At 39.2% G+C, this 16,183-nt stretch overlaps 1 protein-coding gene across 50 annotated transcripts in view; it reads left to right on the top strand.

Annotated features, from left to right (window-relative positions):
* Nucleotides 1-265: 265 nt before the first annotated feature.
* The window catches only part of ARHGEF33 (Rho guanine nucleotide exchange factor 33), a 142,924-nt gene continuing 127,006 nt past the window's right edge, over nucleotides 266-16,183 (top strand). For 48 of the 50 annotated variants that reach the window (XR_013526655.1, XR_013526652.1, XR_013526649.1 and 45 more), the window contains exons 1-2: nucleotides 266-377; nucleotides 6,239-6,311. The gene's annotated coding sequence lies outside the window, so the exon portion shown is untranslated. The remainder of the gene's footprint in view (nucleotides 378-6,238; nucleotides 6,312-16,183) is intronic. The other 2 variants (XM_078349456.1, XM_035272742.3) reach the window with 1 other exon arrangement.

Raw genomic sequence — 16,183 nt, 5'->3', positions numbered from 1 at the left:
TTCATTTAAGGTAGCAAGATATATATTTTACTCTTAAAATATTTAACTTTTATTGCTATGTTAATCACTTTTCAATGTACAATTTTTCAATTTTCTAATATACCAAAGATATTCCTCTTAAATGGGTTTCTTCCTTTTACTTATTGAAACTAAATGCAGCTCAGTTATTTGATTAGTTGATGCTAGAATTTGACCTGGAGCTTATATAATTAGAAGAGACACTAGTTTTCCTCATTTAAAAGCCTGGTTAGCATACTACGGTCTCGTTTCAGGGGAAGTCAAACCTCTCTACTGCTTCTTTTTATAACCTCTAAGTTAATTCAGAACCCAGATAAGCCTTGATCTGAGGATGTTATAACCACCACAAGCAACATGGGGTAAGTATGTGCTTTAATATGCTTTAAGGGGCACTGAAAGGGGAAATAATTTTATAAGAGATGAAAACCCATCAATCCTTACCATATGGTGTATCAATTTAAATTCAATATATGCTAACATTTATTTAAGGTAGCCATTCAAAGAAATAACTTTTATTTAAAAGGTATAACAATTTGCAAAACATTCATTTATTTCCTTGCTTAATTTTTATATGATGTCTTAACTGCCTTTGCAGGTTGTCAATAAACTGGAGACAGAAGTTGTTCTGCATATTAATAAATATAATTGAAACTGAGTTAAATTTTGAGAGCAGTCTTAAAGAAAGGATGCTAGGCAGCATAAATCCAGCATGGACATGCCTCTTTGGGATTAAGAATAATGAAAGAATGAAAAAGATTAGGGATGGAAGGAGATTGGTTTATTCCTTTCTAACAGAAAAAAGACAGAAAAATCTTCAGCATTCACCCCTCTATGTACAGAACAAAAAACACATCCTGATTGAAAATGTATGCTGATTAATTACATGGGGACTTTATTGGTGAAACCTAATTCTAGACACTTCATGGGGCTTTGGTGTGTAAAGAACTGAGCTTCACTTGACACTGTCTTTACTTAGGTGAGAACAGCATTCTATTATAATTAGTATTGGAATTATGTGAGTTTTTATATGCTGAAATAGTGTTCTGAATATGTAGAAATCTGTCTTTATACCATCCTTTTATATTTTTTAATAGCCCCTTTTAATACAAAATCATATTGCTGTAAATGGTATAACTATTTCACTGAAGTCACTTCTGAAGGATTCAACGCAATAATCAGAAATTTATACTAGAGAAAAAAGTTTTTGATGCATATTTATTCTAAACATTTTTCACAAACCTAATTAATTAATGTCTATGATTTTCATACCATGGGCTCTGAAAATGCAATCTAAGCTCATTTGAAAACGCAGAGGCTTTTCAAAGAAGATAATCATATTATTAGTTTTTTTTTCTTTTTTCTTTTCTTTTTTTCGACAAGGTCTCACTTTGCCACCTGGGCTGAAGCAATTCTCCGGCCTCAGCCCCTCAGGTAGCTGAGACCACAGGCACTAACCACCACGGCTAGCTGATTTTTGTATTTTTTTGTAGAAATGGGGTTTCCATTATGTTGCCCAGGTTGGTCTTGAACTCCTGATCTCAAACAGTCCTCCCACTTGGGCCTCCCAAAATGCTGGGATTACAGGCGTGAGCCACCATGCTGGCCTTACTGTTAACTTTTTCTTTATTCCCTTTATTTACCTTCCCTTTTCTCTGTGTATAAGGGTGTACTTCAACATAGCAGACCAGCAATAAACCAAGCAATGTGGATACAAAGATCAACTGATCTTCCTCCTCCTCTTCCTCTCCTTTTTTCCCTTCCTCTCTCCCTTTCCCTTCCTTCCTTTTTCTTTAATGATAGCAGTTCTTAACCCTTTTTGGTGTCAAGAATTGCTTTCAGAATCGTCAGAAACCAGTTCACCATTTCTGCAAAAAAAAAAGTAAAATCACACAAAATTTTGTATACAATTGTAGGAGATTTACAGGTGACGTGAAACCATATTCCCAGGACCACAGGTTAAGACCCTTAGATTTTGATTATAGGACTAGAGTATGATTTGTTCAATATTTCTCTTTGTTTGGATTTTTATAAAATGTAAGAATCTTTAAGTTCATAATTCTTGCTAATCTTCTCAAGGACAGTGTGGAAGATTCTCCCCCCACCCCATACACACCCACACAATTTACATGAATGTGAAAGTGTTTAACCAATACGCATCACATTACTGCTGATGGGCCCCAAGGACTTGACTAATCACTTGTGCCTTTCCAGAGTGCTAGGAATCACCTTGGGAGCCATGGAAGGAAAAAAACCCTTATTATGTTATTTGTAAAGCACTTTGAATGCCCTGAATAAGATGAACGAAACAAATCTTAATATTACAGACAGCACTCTTCTGATTGGTATGTTCATGATTATTTTGTTGTCTGTTCCTACCTTTATTGACAAAAAGACAGGGTAGTAGGAATTAACATTTGTTTAAGTCTTCCTAAAATAACCGGGAAAATAAAGAGAAAGCAGCAGCTAACTGGATTCTCAAATGTATCCATTTGAAGAAATCTCTAGAATTTATTTCCTGAGAATGAGGGAATTGCTGTTTTGGATTTGTCTTTGGGGCCTACTTATCTCAAACAATTTGAGGATATAATTCTCGTCTATGGGGCAATGTCAGCCCTTTCCACTTTTCTTTTTTTTTTTTTTCCACTTTTCTTCAGGCTATGCTGTCATGGTTTTAGCAAGCAACGAAGAGGCAAATACTGGAAAATTCTTATGCTCCCTAAAAAATATCCTCTTCTTAAATTTTCATTGGATTTCTTATGGAGTGTGTGGGTAGGTGGGGTGGGTAGAGATGATGCCTAAGAGATGATGCCTAAAGGTGGGTAAAGAAATAACTGGGGAAAAGTGGAATAACCTAACTGACATCTGCTGTTTTCCATAACACCTGGGCAAAGGATGAGCAATGGGAAAGAAAGGATGGTTGTATTTCTTTTCTGAGATGCTTTTTAATGTGCTTTCCCATCTCCTAGCAGAATTAATCAGTGCAAGCCTAACTGACATATGGGAAAAACAAAAGTGAAGGCTTTGCTAAAATTGTAGAACCAACAAGTTCATTATTACATCATAGTCTCCTTTTAGTCTCCCGATTCAGTTAAGTTTAGAGTAATTGAAAAATTATCTTATGGATATATTTTCTCCTTCTGAACCATCCAACTGTTTTTCTTGGGCAAAGCATACATTGGGCTCATGGAGCACTCTTTGAAATGTTGCTTCTATCTGTTCCCTCTTTTCTAAGAGCCACTTCCTTAATTCAGGTCATCGTTACCTTTTACTTGGGTTATTAAAGGTGCCTGCTCACTGGCCTCTTTGCAGCTGCTCTTTCCTCTACAGAACCACAAAGTCATTTCTTTCCAGAGATACATGATCTTGTTACACTTCTGCTATATCTCTGCTTGAACATTTTCAACAACTCATACTCTTCACTGCAAAGCAAGCTCCAAAGAAAAGATTTAAGACCCTCTATCTGTCCCCAGTGTACCTGTCTAGGCCCACCTTCTGCTCTACGTTCTATGCTCCCTAGGATTCCTAAATCCACCTGGGCCTTGTGCTTCGTTCCTCTTATAATCCTTTTTTCGCTTTTCTTTTTTTTTTTTTGATACAGGGTCTCACCTTGTCACCAAGGCCACAGTGCAGTGGTGCAGTCTCGGCTCACTGCAACCTCTGTCTTCTGAGTTCAAGCGATTCTCCTGCCTCAGCCTTCTGAGTAGCTGGAATTACAGGCACCCACCAACATGGCCTAATTTTTGTATTTTTAGTAGAGATAGAGTTTCATCATGTTGGCCAGGCTGGTCTCAAACTCCTGACCTCAAGCAATTCACCTGCCTCAGCCTTCCAGAGTGCTGGAATTACAGATGTGAGCCACTGTGCCTGGCCCCTCTGGTGATCCCCTTTTGACTATTTCTATGTATTGTGCAAAGCCTGGCTCAAATCCTATCTTCTTAATGATGCTTTCTCCAATTCCCACAAGGGAATTCATCTTTTCTCTGAAAAGTTTAGGCACTTTACACTTTTTTTATTTCATTTGTCACAATCCCTCATATGTTACCATTATTTGTGTGTCTCATCTTCCCTACTAGACTGGAAGCAGAAGCAATGGCATCCTTGCATTTCTCCCAGCACCTGGTACATGCCTTTAATATGGTATATGCTTATTAAATACTTGCTGAATGCACATGAACTCTGTTTTTCCTATACTCCACAAAAACCCCTAAAAACCTAATTTTAGCCAAACTCTCCTTCTTTCTTCTGCAATTGAGTTGCCTCATTTTCCAGGTTTTTATCTGAGGAGCTCAAAGGAGTGAGTAGTCCCTGAGATGAAGGCAATTCAAGGGAGAAAGGGTACAAACAAGGACTAGAGTGACACACTAGAGGCTTCTGAAGACTTTGTTGTTAATAAGCAGAACGCACACATAGGCTCCAAGGAAATGTGAAAAACTTTCCAGAATTAAAAATCGTTCTTGCTGGGTGTGGTGGCTCACACCTGTGATCCCAACACTTTAGCAGGCCAAGACACTTGGATCACTTGAGCCCAAGAGTTTGAGACAAGCCTGGGAAACATGGCAAAACACCATCTCTACCAAAAAATAAAAATAATTAGCCAGGCATGGTGGCATGCACCTGTAATTCCAGCTACTCAGAGACTGAGGCAGGAGGATTGCTTGAGCCCACGAGGTTGAGGCTGCAGTGAGCCACAATCACATCACTGCACTCCAGCCTAGGGTTCAGAGAGAAAACCTTTCTTTTAAAGAAAAAAAAAAGTTGTTTTTAGGCTCTGGATAGCTTCCTAGAAGACCAGCGTATCAGGAAGGATTGGGTTCATCTGTATATGCTGGGAAAAACAAACAAACAAAAAAAAAACCCAGAATAATAGGGGCTTAAACAAGCTAGAAGTATATTTCTCTCTTATATAAATAAAAACAAATACAAAACAAAATGAAAAATCCCACAAAGGTAGGCAGTCTAGAGCTGTTAGGTGAGTTCTTTGGTGTGAGGTACTGAGATTCCTCTCATCTTGTTCTTCTGCTGTTGTTAATGTATCACATTTTGGTCCGAGAAGGTTGCTAGGTCCTCATCGATCTCACTGATTTCTAGGTCTCTACTGATCTCACTGGTGTTCAGCCAGCAGAAATGAGGAATGGGGAAAAAAAGGTGTGTTTTCTATTTTAGGAGACTTCCCAGAGGTCATTCAGTGTTTCTAGTTGTATTGCATGGGTAGAAATCTAGTCTTGTGGTTACACTTAGCTGTGAGAGAGAAGGGAAATACAATCTTTTAAATGGGTTTCCAAAACAAAAGAGGAGAATGAATACTGGGAAGCAACTAGCAGTGTCTGACAGAGCCAGTATCAGGCCTTACATGGCTTTTTATATTCCTTTAGACAAAATACAGCATTATGTACAAAAGTAATCTTTTAAGAAAATAATTGGTAAAGTTAAAGGAAAAAAAAAAAAGAGCAAGCCAAGCTGGGAATAAACAGGTTTACCTAGGATAAAGGCCCCTTGATAAAAGGACAAAAGGTGACTAAGTAAGGCTTTTCCCCTCCCCAGACTCCTACATCCCATTCTCCCTTCCTCCAGTCTTCATGTCCCCTAATCCTCACATCCATACCGTGAGGCAAGTATTGCTATTACTAGGCCAATCATACAGGTGAGGAAACTGAAGTCCAGGAAGATTCAGTGGACTTCTGCCTGTACTGCAGCAAAAATTGTGTAAATCACAGAATGTTTTCTAATTAGATTTGTTCTTAATTTTGACTATAGATCACTGTAATTAGTCTCTAAAGAAAAACCTATTATAAACATATTTCATTTGTCACTGGAAGTCAATGATTTAATGTGGAATATTAGAAAGACTCTAGATTTGTGGCTTTCAATATTTTAGGGTCAATCAACTGCTTTGAACTCTTCTGATTCAGCAAAGCCCTCTAAGCCATGTTGGAGTTCTCCAGCTGTTTTTAAGTACATAGAAATGTATTTTTATTAGTCAACCCAAACATATGAATGCTGAGGTGATTGTACTTACTCAATACTAAGTGACTTGAAAATTAAAAGACTAGAATAAACAAGGACTTTTACTTTTGTACTTTATATGGTTTTGACCTATTAGAAAATTTTAACAACAGTGAATTGCTTGTATAATAAAACTTTTAATTACAGAATTATAGGAAAAATGATGGCATAAAATGCAAGGTAGCTATCATTATCAATGGCATTTTGTTTTTTACAGAACTTCTAGAGAAATCAGGAAGAAGACTTCAAAAAAAATGATATGATGTCTCCCAGTGGAGACAGGGCACGAGGTGAGTGAAAATTGCAAAGAACTGGTTTCTAATAAGAACACGGGCAAACTGAGAGCTTAGATTAAACCAGTGATCATTCTTGAAGCAGAAGTATTATAAATTTCTTTGAAGAATTTTATAACCCTTCTTGGCTTGAAAATCATCAAATAAGCAAATTGTGAGATTACTTAATTAGCTAGCAGTAAGGGGAAATAGCCACCTTCTGAACAGGCCACATTATATCAGACTTGACTGCATACATGAGTGCTTGCTGACAGCATTGAGACAAGAATGAACTATGTTGGGGTTTTTTTGTTTGTTTGTTTTTGTTTTTGAAGTGGAGTCTCATCCTGTCGCCTAGGCTGGAGTGCAGTGGCATGATTTCGGTTCACTGCAACCTCCGTCTCCCAGGTTAAAGCAATCCTCCTGCCGCAGCCTCTCAAGTAGCTGAGATTACAGGCACACACTACCATGCCCAGCTATTTTTTGTATTTTTATAGAGATGAGGTTTCACAATGTTGGCCATGCTAGTCTCAAACTCCTGACCTCAAGTGATCCGCCTGCCTCAGCCTCTGAAAGTGCTGGGATTATAGGTGTGAGCCATCACATTCAGCCATACTATGTTTTAATTAAGTTCTATTTTGGATATCTTTGGTGATTGCAAAAAACTTTAAGAAAGACAACATTTACTTTCCATTGAAGCGACAGATTCTGAGTCCCTAGTGCATACTGGGATTTTTCACTTAATAAGAATGTGGACTAGTAACTATTATGCCTACTTGACAGTTGAGGGAGCATAGGCTTAGGAAGATTAACTTTCCCAGGTCACAAAATGAAATAAGTAGCAGAGCTAGGATTGGAAGCTAGATGTCTGACACACTCACGAAAAAAGTCTCATAATTTAAAACATTATTTTTAAACTTCAAAACCCAATAGTGCTCATTGTAAAGTAAAATGCAAACATGATTATGACAGAAGAGTTTAAGTAAGATTTAAAAGCCCATCCTACCCCAAACCCCATCCCTCTTTCCAGTGTTACTAGTTTAGTATAAATCCTTCCATATCTTTCTTTTTGCCCAGTGTACTTTCCATACTACACTCAGCAAAAAGAAAGATATGGAAGGATTTTCACAGTATCACACTTGAATGTATGAAAAGTATCCATATTTTTCACAGTATCATACTTCCTATTTACTTAAATTAAAAAACAGAGGAGATTGAGTTTACTATATATCTTTACTGGAATAAGCATCTACCTCTAAACAATAACTGAAATGCTCATTCAGCTAACATCAGGCATCTATCTGTAGAGATTCAAAGAATAATAGAATTCACTCGCTGTCTCCCAAGGACTCATAATCTAATGCGGTGGTTTCTAAGTTTATTTTTGAGAGTGTAATTATAGACTCCTTTGAGACTGATGTGAGCTCTGAACTCTTTCCTGAGAAGAAAATGAACCTATAAAATTTTGCGTATAATTTAGAGGATTCCTGGAAACCTTGAGAGTATTGGACCCCAATCTTGTAGAAGTGAGACTTTTAAATTTATAGTTTGATAGAAATGCTATAATGGAAGTGTAGATAAGATGCGACCACAGCACAGACAAACAGGGTTTAACTCTCCTGGGACATATCAAGAAAGACAGGGAAGAATGGCATTTGCACAAAATATTGAAGGGCACTAGGAGTTTGACAGCTAGCCTGGTGCAAGGGAAGAATGTCCACTGAGGGAATAGCCCCAGAGGCTAGAATGGATGGGGAAACATGACTGTCTTCATGATAGGAGCCCAGTGTGTGTATGGGGGTGATTAAAGATGAGTCTGCAGAGCTGGGCAGAAGCCAGAGCACAAAGGGGTTTTTCCTTTGGGTTAGGGTATTTGAACTTTAGGAGTCACTGAAGGATTTTGATAAAGACTTTCATAGGTGGCAAAAAGTCTATATTAGTGCATGGTTAAATAAATCATCATAGGAATAATAATTTGGATGATGGAATAAGATATAAAAAGTAGATAAGATCATTTGATTATGATTTTGGAGGGGATTATTGACTAAATGACATATTATTTAAAAGATATATTGCTAAAATCAAATAGAATTGATTGGAAAGCCATTGCTTTTATGAAGGAAGTTGGGAGAATAAAGTTCTGTATTTATAAGATAAAAAAGGGTGGCTGTCAAACACAAAATTTGGGCAGCACGTTGACTCCTTGGCTGCAGGAAGTCCCATGCCCAGTCAAGCTAGTGTCAGTCACTCAAGGTGGGTCATTCACTCCTGATTCAGTCACTGTCATGCCCTCTGCTGTCTTCCGGGAGCTCCAGATGGGCCATGTGACTTCCCATTGACCCTTCCACCTACAATGAGCAGGAAAGAGAAAGAGGGTACAGTGGTTCAGGTTTTTAACATCTCTACATTAAGCATGTATTGCTTTTATGATTGAGATTTTTAAAGCAATGTAGTGTAAAGCAAGGCTTACAAATAACATCATAGCTGGTTTATTTCTATTTGGCTGTACTTTATCTAATATACTTAAAAAAAGGAAAATATTAGTCTTATGTCCTACTTCTTGGCAGTGGCTTCAAAAAGTCTCAAGGACATTTCACTTGATAAATACTTATTATTTATTATTCATTTAATTTTTTTACTTATCAGATACTGTAAAGATTTGGAAGAGTAAACTGCATATATTGCATATGCTACTTTATGTGTATAATGTATCTTATACAATTTTTTTTAAATACAAAGAATCATCTGGTCTTTGCCAAAGGGTAGTGCTCTGAAAGATTTCTCAGACATGTTTAAATAGTGAGCTTTAGGAAACCAAAATTTACAATTTAGGTGAAATAGCATTATTTTTCCAGCTTGCCTTTTCCAACTCATTAATTTTTTTAAATGGGTCTTCTTTGTATTAATATGAACAAATAAAGTTCTGTGGGGTTTTTTAGGAAAAGAAATAATTAATCATAAACATCTCCTGGAATTAAATTCAACTCAGACTTGGGTTGAGTGCCCACTGCAAGTAATCCCCATGTCAGAGGAATGTGAACAAATGATTTAAATGTAGTTATCTTTAAAACTCAAGCTAATTTTGCACTCACCTCTATAAAATATCTGAGAATTAAAAATATTTGATAATTTTTTAAATTGCTGAAAATTAAGTAAAATTGCTACTATAAAGAGTAAAATTGCTATTATGAGGAGATATGCCACGTTTATCCTGAGGCTTCAAGTTCAGCACTGTAGGATCATAATATTATGCTCAGAGAAATAAGCAAGGCGCCATACAGCAAATATGACATGAGCTCACTTATATATGGAATCTAAATAGTCAAACTTATAGAAGTGGAGAGTAGAACGAGGCTGGGGGTGGATGGGTGAGGGAGTGGAATGGAGACATGTTGGTCAAAGGGTACAAATTTCAGTAAGACAGGAGGAATACGTTTTTGAGATCGATTGCATAGCAGGCTGACTTTAGTTAACATATTGTATATTTCATAAATTTGAAATGTTCTCACCACAACAATGACAAGTATATGAGGTGACAGGTAGGCTAATTAGCTTGATTTACTCATTCTACATTGTATACTCCTATCATAACATTGCACTACACTTCCTAAATAAATACAATTATAATTTGTGAATTAAAAAAAGAAATTTTAAAAAGAATCATTACCTGCCATGGATATGAATAAGAAATAGTCAGCTGGGCACAGTGGGTCATGACTATAATCCTAGCACTTTGGAAAGCTGATGGGAGAGGATTGCTTGAGACCAAGGAGTTCAAGACCAGCCTGGGCAAGAAAGCGAGACCTCTACAAAAAATAATTTAAAATTAGTCTGGTACGGTGGCATGCACCTGTAGCCCCAGCTACTTGGGAGGCTGAGGTAGGAAGCTTGCTTGAGCCCAGGAGATCGAGGCTGCAGTGAGCTAGGATTATATACTTGCTCCAGCTGGGGCAACAGAACAAGATCCCATCTCTAAAATAAATAAGTAAATACATAGAGACTATTGCCTAAAATTCCTGGCAGGAAGAAACATTAATAATGTAGTCTGAGAATGTGGTAGAACAGGGATTGACTGATTATGACTTAGAAGATAGGGGCAAGCTTCATAGAGAAAGAGGTGCTTGAATTGAGCCCTGAAGGTAAAAAGTATTTCATTAGATAAAGAAAGATATTTGAGGGGCAGAGGATAGGAGGAACAAAGGCGCAGCAGCAGGAAAGTGTTTGGAGAAAGGCATGAACTGAGATCATCTACCCATGTATACACATATACTAACCACTATAAAGTTTTATTTGAATTACTCTGAAATAGAGAAACAAACCAAGTAAGATCAGCTAGTCCAGTCACAAGCTGTTACGAGTAGCGAAATCGTATCAACCAATGTCTAATTGGCTACAGGGACACATCTTGAGCTCCACCCAGACAACCTCTCAAGATTCTGATTAGAGGAGCAGTCCCACAGGACATGGGGAGGTAGTGATTTGCAGAGCCGATGAGCTGGAGTTAGTGAGTTGGGGTTTCTGAGATTTAAGATTAAGGTCCCACAGACAGAGCTGAGTCAAGATACCTCAGGCAGGCTAAAAATCTGGCACTTGCTTAAACAGATTTTCTTTCAATATCTCACACTTAAATGAGGAGAGGGTGATCTCTTCCTAGAGAAAGTGTGGAAGAGGAGGCCCCCAAGAGCAGTACTCAGTTCCTGTTCAGGATCAATAACAGTTCAGCTCTAGCCTGACAGTGGCTATACCACTCAGCAAAATGAAAATCCTGCAAGAAAACCAGACTCAGCCTTCTTTGAAGGCTGTTTGGTGACCATGTGTTGCTACTCAAGCCTGCATTTAGGATACCCCACTCTCAACCCAAACACACACACATGCACACACACACACACACACCCCTACCAGAAGGAAGCATTCATTTCAATCACACAAGAGTCTTTCCTTAAGAGAACTCCTGATAAATTTAGTGTTCTCCTTCTCACATTTCCAGGGATGTTTTAGCATCTCTCATAGATTGGTGCAGGGGCAGCCCCTTCATCCAGCTCTAACCCCAAATTTAGGCCTGGAGATGCCAAGCAGCTGGTTGCTGGTGGGCTCCCTTCCTATCCACTGCTGGGCTGAGGCTGTGGATGGAGGGCTCCATTCTGATGGCTGCAGCAGTAACCAGCTCCCGGGTGGGGCTCATTTCTGAGCTCGGTGCTTCAGACCTTGGAAGCTAACACATCCCTATCCTGGAAGACCTTTACATCTGGACTCCTCAGGAGACTTCCACATTTGCTTCTTCTCTTATCTCTACTGATCTCAGGCTAAAGCTGAGTTTCCAGCTTTATACTAGAACCAAACTGCAAAGCATAGCAATAATCACCACTAGAGACTTAACGGTCATTCCAGAGACTGAGCTAGCAGACTCAGATAGGGTAAGTAATTTTCCTAAGGTCAACCAGCTATTTAAATCATGGACTTGGGATTTGAATCCACAACTTTCAGACTTCAAACTCAAATTCTCCTACTCCCTATTAACAACTAGCACGGATCTCAGTATTGCTCTCAACTGGCTGAAGTATTAGCTGAGAACAGATTTAAGTGTGTTTTAAAAAATCTCTCAAGATTCAAATGAACAGAGTCATAATGTTGATGACAGGCAATGAGGTTGATATATCTGGGCAAGGCATCTAACTAGACAGCCATTTTATACCACTTACTTCTGAGGCCTGCCTCACTGAGATTAAAGACATTTGATCTGATTCCGTAATCACCATATGTATATAAGAAATTGGGACTCTGTAGTGAATCATTTTATTTTTTTCTGTGAAAACAGGAGCTTATAACTTAGCCAAGTCACTTACCTTCTCTGGACCAATTTTCCATGTTTGTAAAGTGACAGGACTGATCTCTGTATACTCTTTCCATTTGATTTTCTTTACCACTCTACATTGTTTCCTTAGTTGATATGGCAAGTAGTTGTGGTGGGTGCAGTTTCATTTCGTTTGGTCTTGCTGAACTATGAAGTTGGTTTGTTCATTCATTCAACACCTATTTATTTAAGGCCTATTCTGTGCTAGACCCTGGTTTAGGTAGAGAATACAGAATGAACAAAAACGACCAAGCCCTCATGAGCTGATAAATCAAGATGGTCAATGAGCAAATAAATATGTAACATTATCATTTGATTGGTAAATGTTGTGGAGAAAAATAAAGCAGTGAAAGGGAGATAGGGCTTAGAGGCTGGGACTCCTTTCTTTCATGTATTGGTCAAAGAAGGCCTTTCTAATAAAGTGACATTTAAGCAGAGAACTTAGATCTTTTTTATCCTTGCTGTAGGGTAGTAGGACATTGTAAAGTTGAGGAGACTTTGAAGTTGCCAAGAGATAGGGCAGAAATAGGCCTTGGTAGAGATAAATCACAGCTTGAGGTTCAACCTAGCTCTTCCTCCTCCCATCCCTTACAGCCCAGGATTTCCACAAATGAGCTTCTCTCTGCTTCTGATTCCAGACAGTCTATTTTAACATTTTAATGACTTTTCAAATGTATTGCATCTACTTATTCATTTAATTTTTACCAATGGGCAATTAACAGTACATTAAAAAAATCTATGATAACTGAATTTACAGGATTTTAAGAAGCAGGGATCTGTTCTGCATGTGAATTTTACATCCAGATTTATACCACAGGCTAAAGGAAGGACCTACACTAAAATATGTATAGGAAGGAGTTAAAGATGCAAGGACTAGGCTGGAAATACTATTTTCAAAGGGATAAATTTTTGTTTTTAGATTTATTCTGCATCTAGTGGCTCATGATTCAAAGTCCATCACATAATTTGTTTTAGAGACAGGAACATCCAGGAGCAGATGAATGGCAGACACTAGGGGCCAAAGGCAGGCTCTGGAGAGGTGTTAAGAGGAAAGAAGTGGGCAAACACCAAGCAGCGAGGATCGCAGGTGCATTCCAAAGTGGGTGAAGGAAGAAAAGGATTGAGTTTGCTTTTAAATCCAAAACACTAGAATCTAATATATGTAACAAGGGCTAAGCTGTTGTAGATCATCCTATTTTATGACCCTGTAACTCTGAAAATGCCATTTAGAGCCTAGCTAGAACATTAAATCCCTTCGTTCTACTCTCCCAGTCTGGATTTCCTTCTACCAATCATTTCTCCCTTAGTCTCTACATCCATGATTTTTAGATTCGAGAACACCTTATCAATTAATTATCAATAATTGATTAATCGAGGGGGATTATATGCTGTCATATACCACTGTCAGTGTTTAGGACAGTTTTGTGTATTTGTCAATAAACCTCTATTGAACTTCTACTCTATGTTAGAATATATCCTATGTACAGGGATAATAGAGGTGGAAAAAAATAGCCTCTTTTCTCAAAGAAGTTTACAATTAACTTAGAAAATGAGATTATTTACGTAAGATGAATAACAGTAGAAAAATTTGTTTTGACTTCTCTTGAGTTCTACAGTTATCCCAAGAAAGAAAGGATGATTTTCTGTTGGACTGAAGGGTTCAAGTTCCAGAAAGGGAATGGGCCTGCATTAGACTTTGGAGAATGGGCAAAGCTTTGTCCATTGAAGTGGCGTGAGCAGGGCAGACCAGACAGCAGGGAGGAGAGACAAAGTAGGAAATGCAAGTGATGAACCAGGCTGAGGCGGCTGGCAGACCTCCTACGGATCAGAAATGAGGTTGGAGGGCTGGGCGCGGTGGCTCTCGCCTGTAATCCCAGCACTTTGGGAGGCCGAGGCGGGTGGATCACGAGGTCGAGAGATCGAGACCATCCTGGTCAACATGGTGAAACCCCGTCTCTACTAAAAATACAAAAAATTAGCTGGGCATAGTGACGTGGGCCTGTAATCCCAGCTACTCAGGAGGCTGAGGCAGGAGAATTGCCTGAACCCAGGAGGTGGAGGTTGCGGTGAGCCGAGATCGCGCCATTGCACTCCAGCCTGGGTAACAAGAGCAAAACTCCATCTCAAAAAAAAAAGAAAGAAAGAAATGAGGTTGGAGGTCCGGGCCAGGGACATTGTGGAGGACCTTGAGATCTCGATTTTATTTTATGAAGAGAAAAAATACGGGCCAGGTGCAGTGGCTCATGCCTGTAATCCCAGCACTTTGGGCAGCCAAGGCAGGCAGATTACCTGAAGTCAGGAGTTCGAGACCAGCCTGGCCAACATGGCAAAATCCCATCTCTACTAAAAATACAAAAATTAGTTGGGCATGGTGGTCGATGCCTGTAATCCCAGCTACTCGGGAGGCTGAGGAAGAGAGAATTGCTTGAATCCGGGAGGCAGAGGTTACAGTGAGCCGAAATTGCACCACTACATGACAGCCTAGGAGACAGAGCGAGCCTCTGTATCAAAAAAACAAACAAAAAAACCCTATTGCCGTTTTTGAGCAAGAGCAAAAGATCATCTAAGTGACATTTAAAGGAAGACAATCTAGTAGCAGTGAAGAGGATGGATGAACTAATTAGGATGCTCCTAGAGATGTTTAGGCACGAAGCAGTCAGGGCTGACCAAAGAGGTGACAATGAAAAGCAAAGGAGAAAATGAAAGAAACTTACAAAGTAAGACTCGTAAGGATTTTGCAACTAGTGGATTTGACTAAGGATTTCACAACTGGTGAATTTTAGGATGAGAGGTGATTATTCTGCAGTCTTGAGCCTGGGTCAGTGGTGGTGCTGGTGACAGAGCTAGGGTAACCTGAAGGGGGAGGCTGGAGAGGTTAAAGATACCAATGTGATCTAAACAGATGGAGTTTGAGGTGACCAGGGAACAGCCCAGTGGCAATACTCGATGGAAAGAAATATAAGAGTGACCAGGGATATTCATTTAGCGGAAAAAAAGGCAGGGGACGGGAGAGCCAGTTTATTTCCTTTCCTTAAAGACCTTCCTTTGTTTCCTTTCCTTAAAGACACATAAAACTGTATAGTGAAAATACTAGGGATTCAGAAATGATGAACTGTTTAGCATAATTTCAGTTTGGGGTAAGGTGGCGATTTGTTTCGATTAAACAAAAGAACAGTTACAGAAGACTCTGGGGGCTGGAGGGCTAGGGAAGGGAGGCCATTGGTTGTGATATCACCATGTTACCACACTGCTGAGTGATATTTGGAACTACCCTGTTAAATTTTAGCCTCAGCATTTTAGAGCTACCAGGACTTTGAAACCCCCTCATACTACAGATGAGGAAATGGAAGCCCAGAGAGGGTGCCTGGCTTTCCCAAAGCCCCACAGGAAGAAGTCAGGGTTAGCTTTCAGTCTAGTACTCTTCTGTTCCCAGACTGTATGAGCCAGCAGGTGACCTGTCTTCCTGACCTTTTAGGAACCCTTTTATTTAGTTCTACAGTGAGAAGCCTGATGAAAGTGTTCATAGATTGCATTATCAGAAATCAAAATGGAAGACCCTCTGAAGAGTATTAAAGGCAGGAAATGGTGTGGGGCAGCATGTATGTGCCCTGTTAGATCAACTTGTCTTCAGGTAAAGGAATCATTTTCCAGTAACATCAGAGCAAGATGAAATGAGCATAATCTACACAGGGGCTGACTTCCTTGTGGCATGCTTAAGCAGCCCTAGAATAGATTTCAAGTGAGGTTGTTCAGTGTCTTTCCTTAAATACCTTAAAAAATGCTGAAGAAGCCAGGTGCAGTGGTTCATGCCTATAATCCTAACACTTTGGGAGGCCAGGTGGGCAAATCGCTTGAGCCCAAGAGTTTGAGATCAGGGCAACATGACCTGGGAAACAGGTGAAACTCCATGGTGAAACTCCATCTCTGCAAAACAAACAAACAAACAAAAAATACCCCAGGAGGCAGAGGTTGCAGTGAGCCAAGATTGTGCCACTGAACTCCAGCCTGGGTGACAGAGCAAGACTCTGTCTCAAAAAAA

This window comes from Callithrix jacchus, chromosome 14 (assembly GCF_049354715.1).
Source record: "Callithrix jacchus isolate 240 chromosome 14, calJac240_pri, whole genome shotgun sequence".
NCBI lineage: Eukaryota > Metazoa > Chordata > Mammalia > Primates > Cebidae > Callithrix > Callithrix jacchus.
This window is presented reverse-complemented; position numbering and strand designations above follow the sequence as displayed.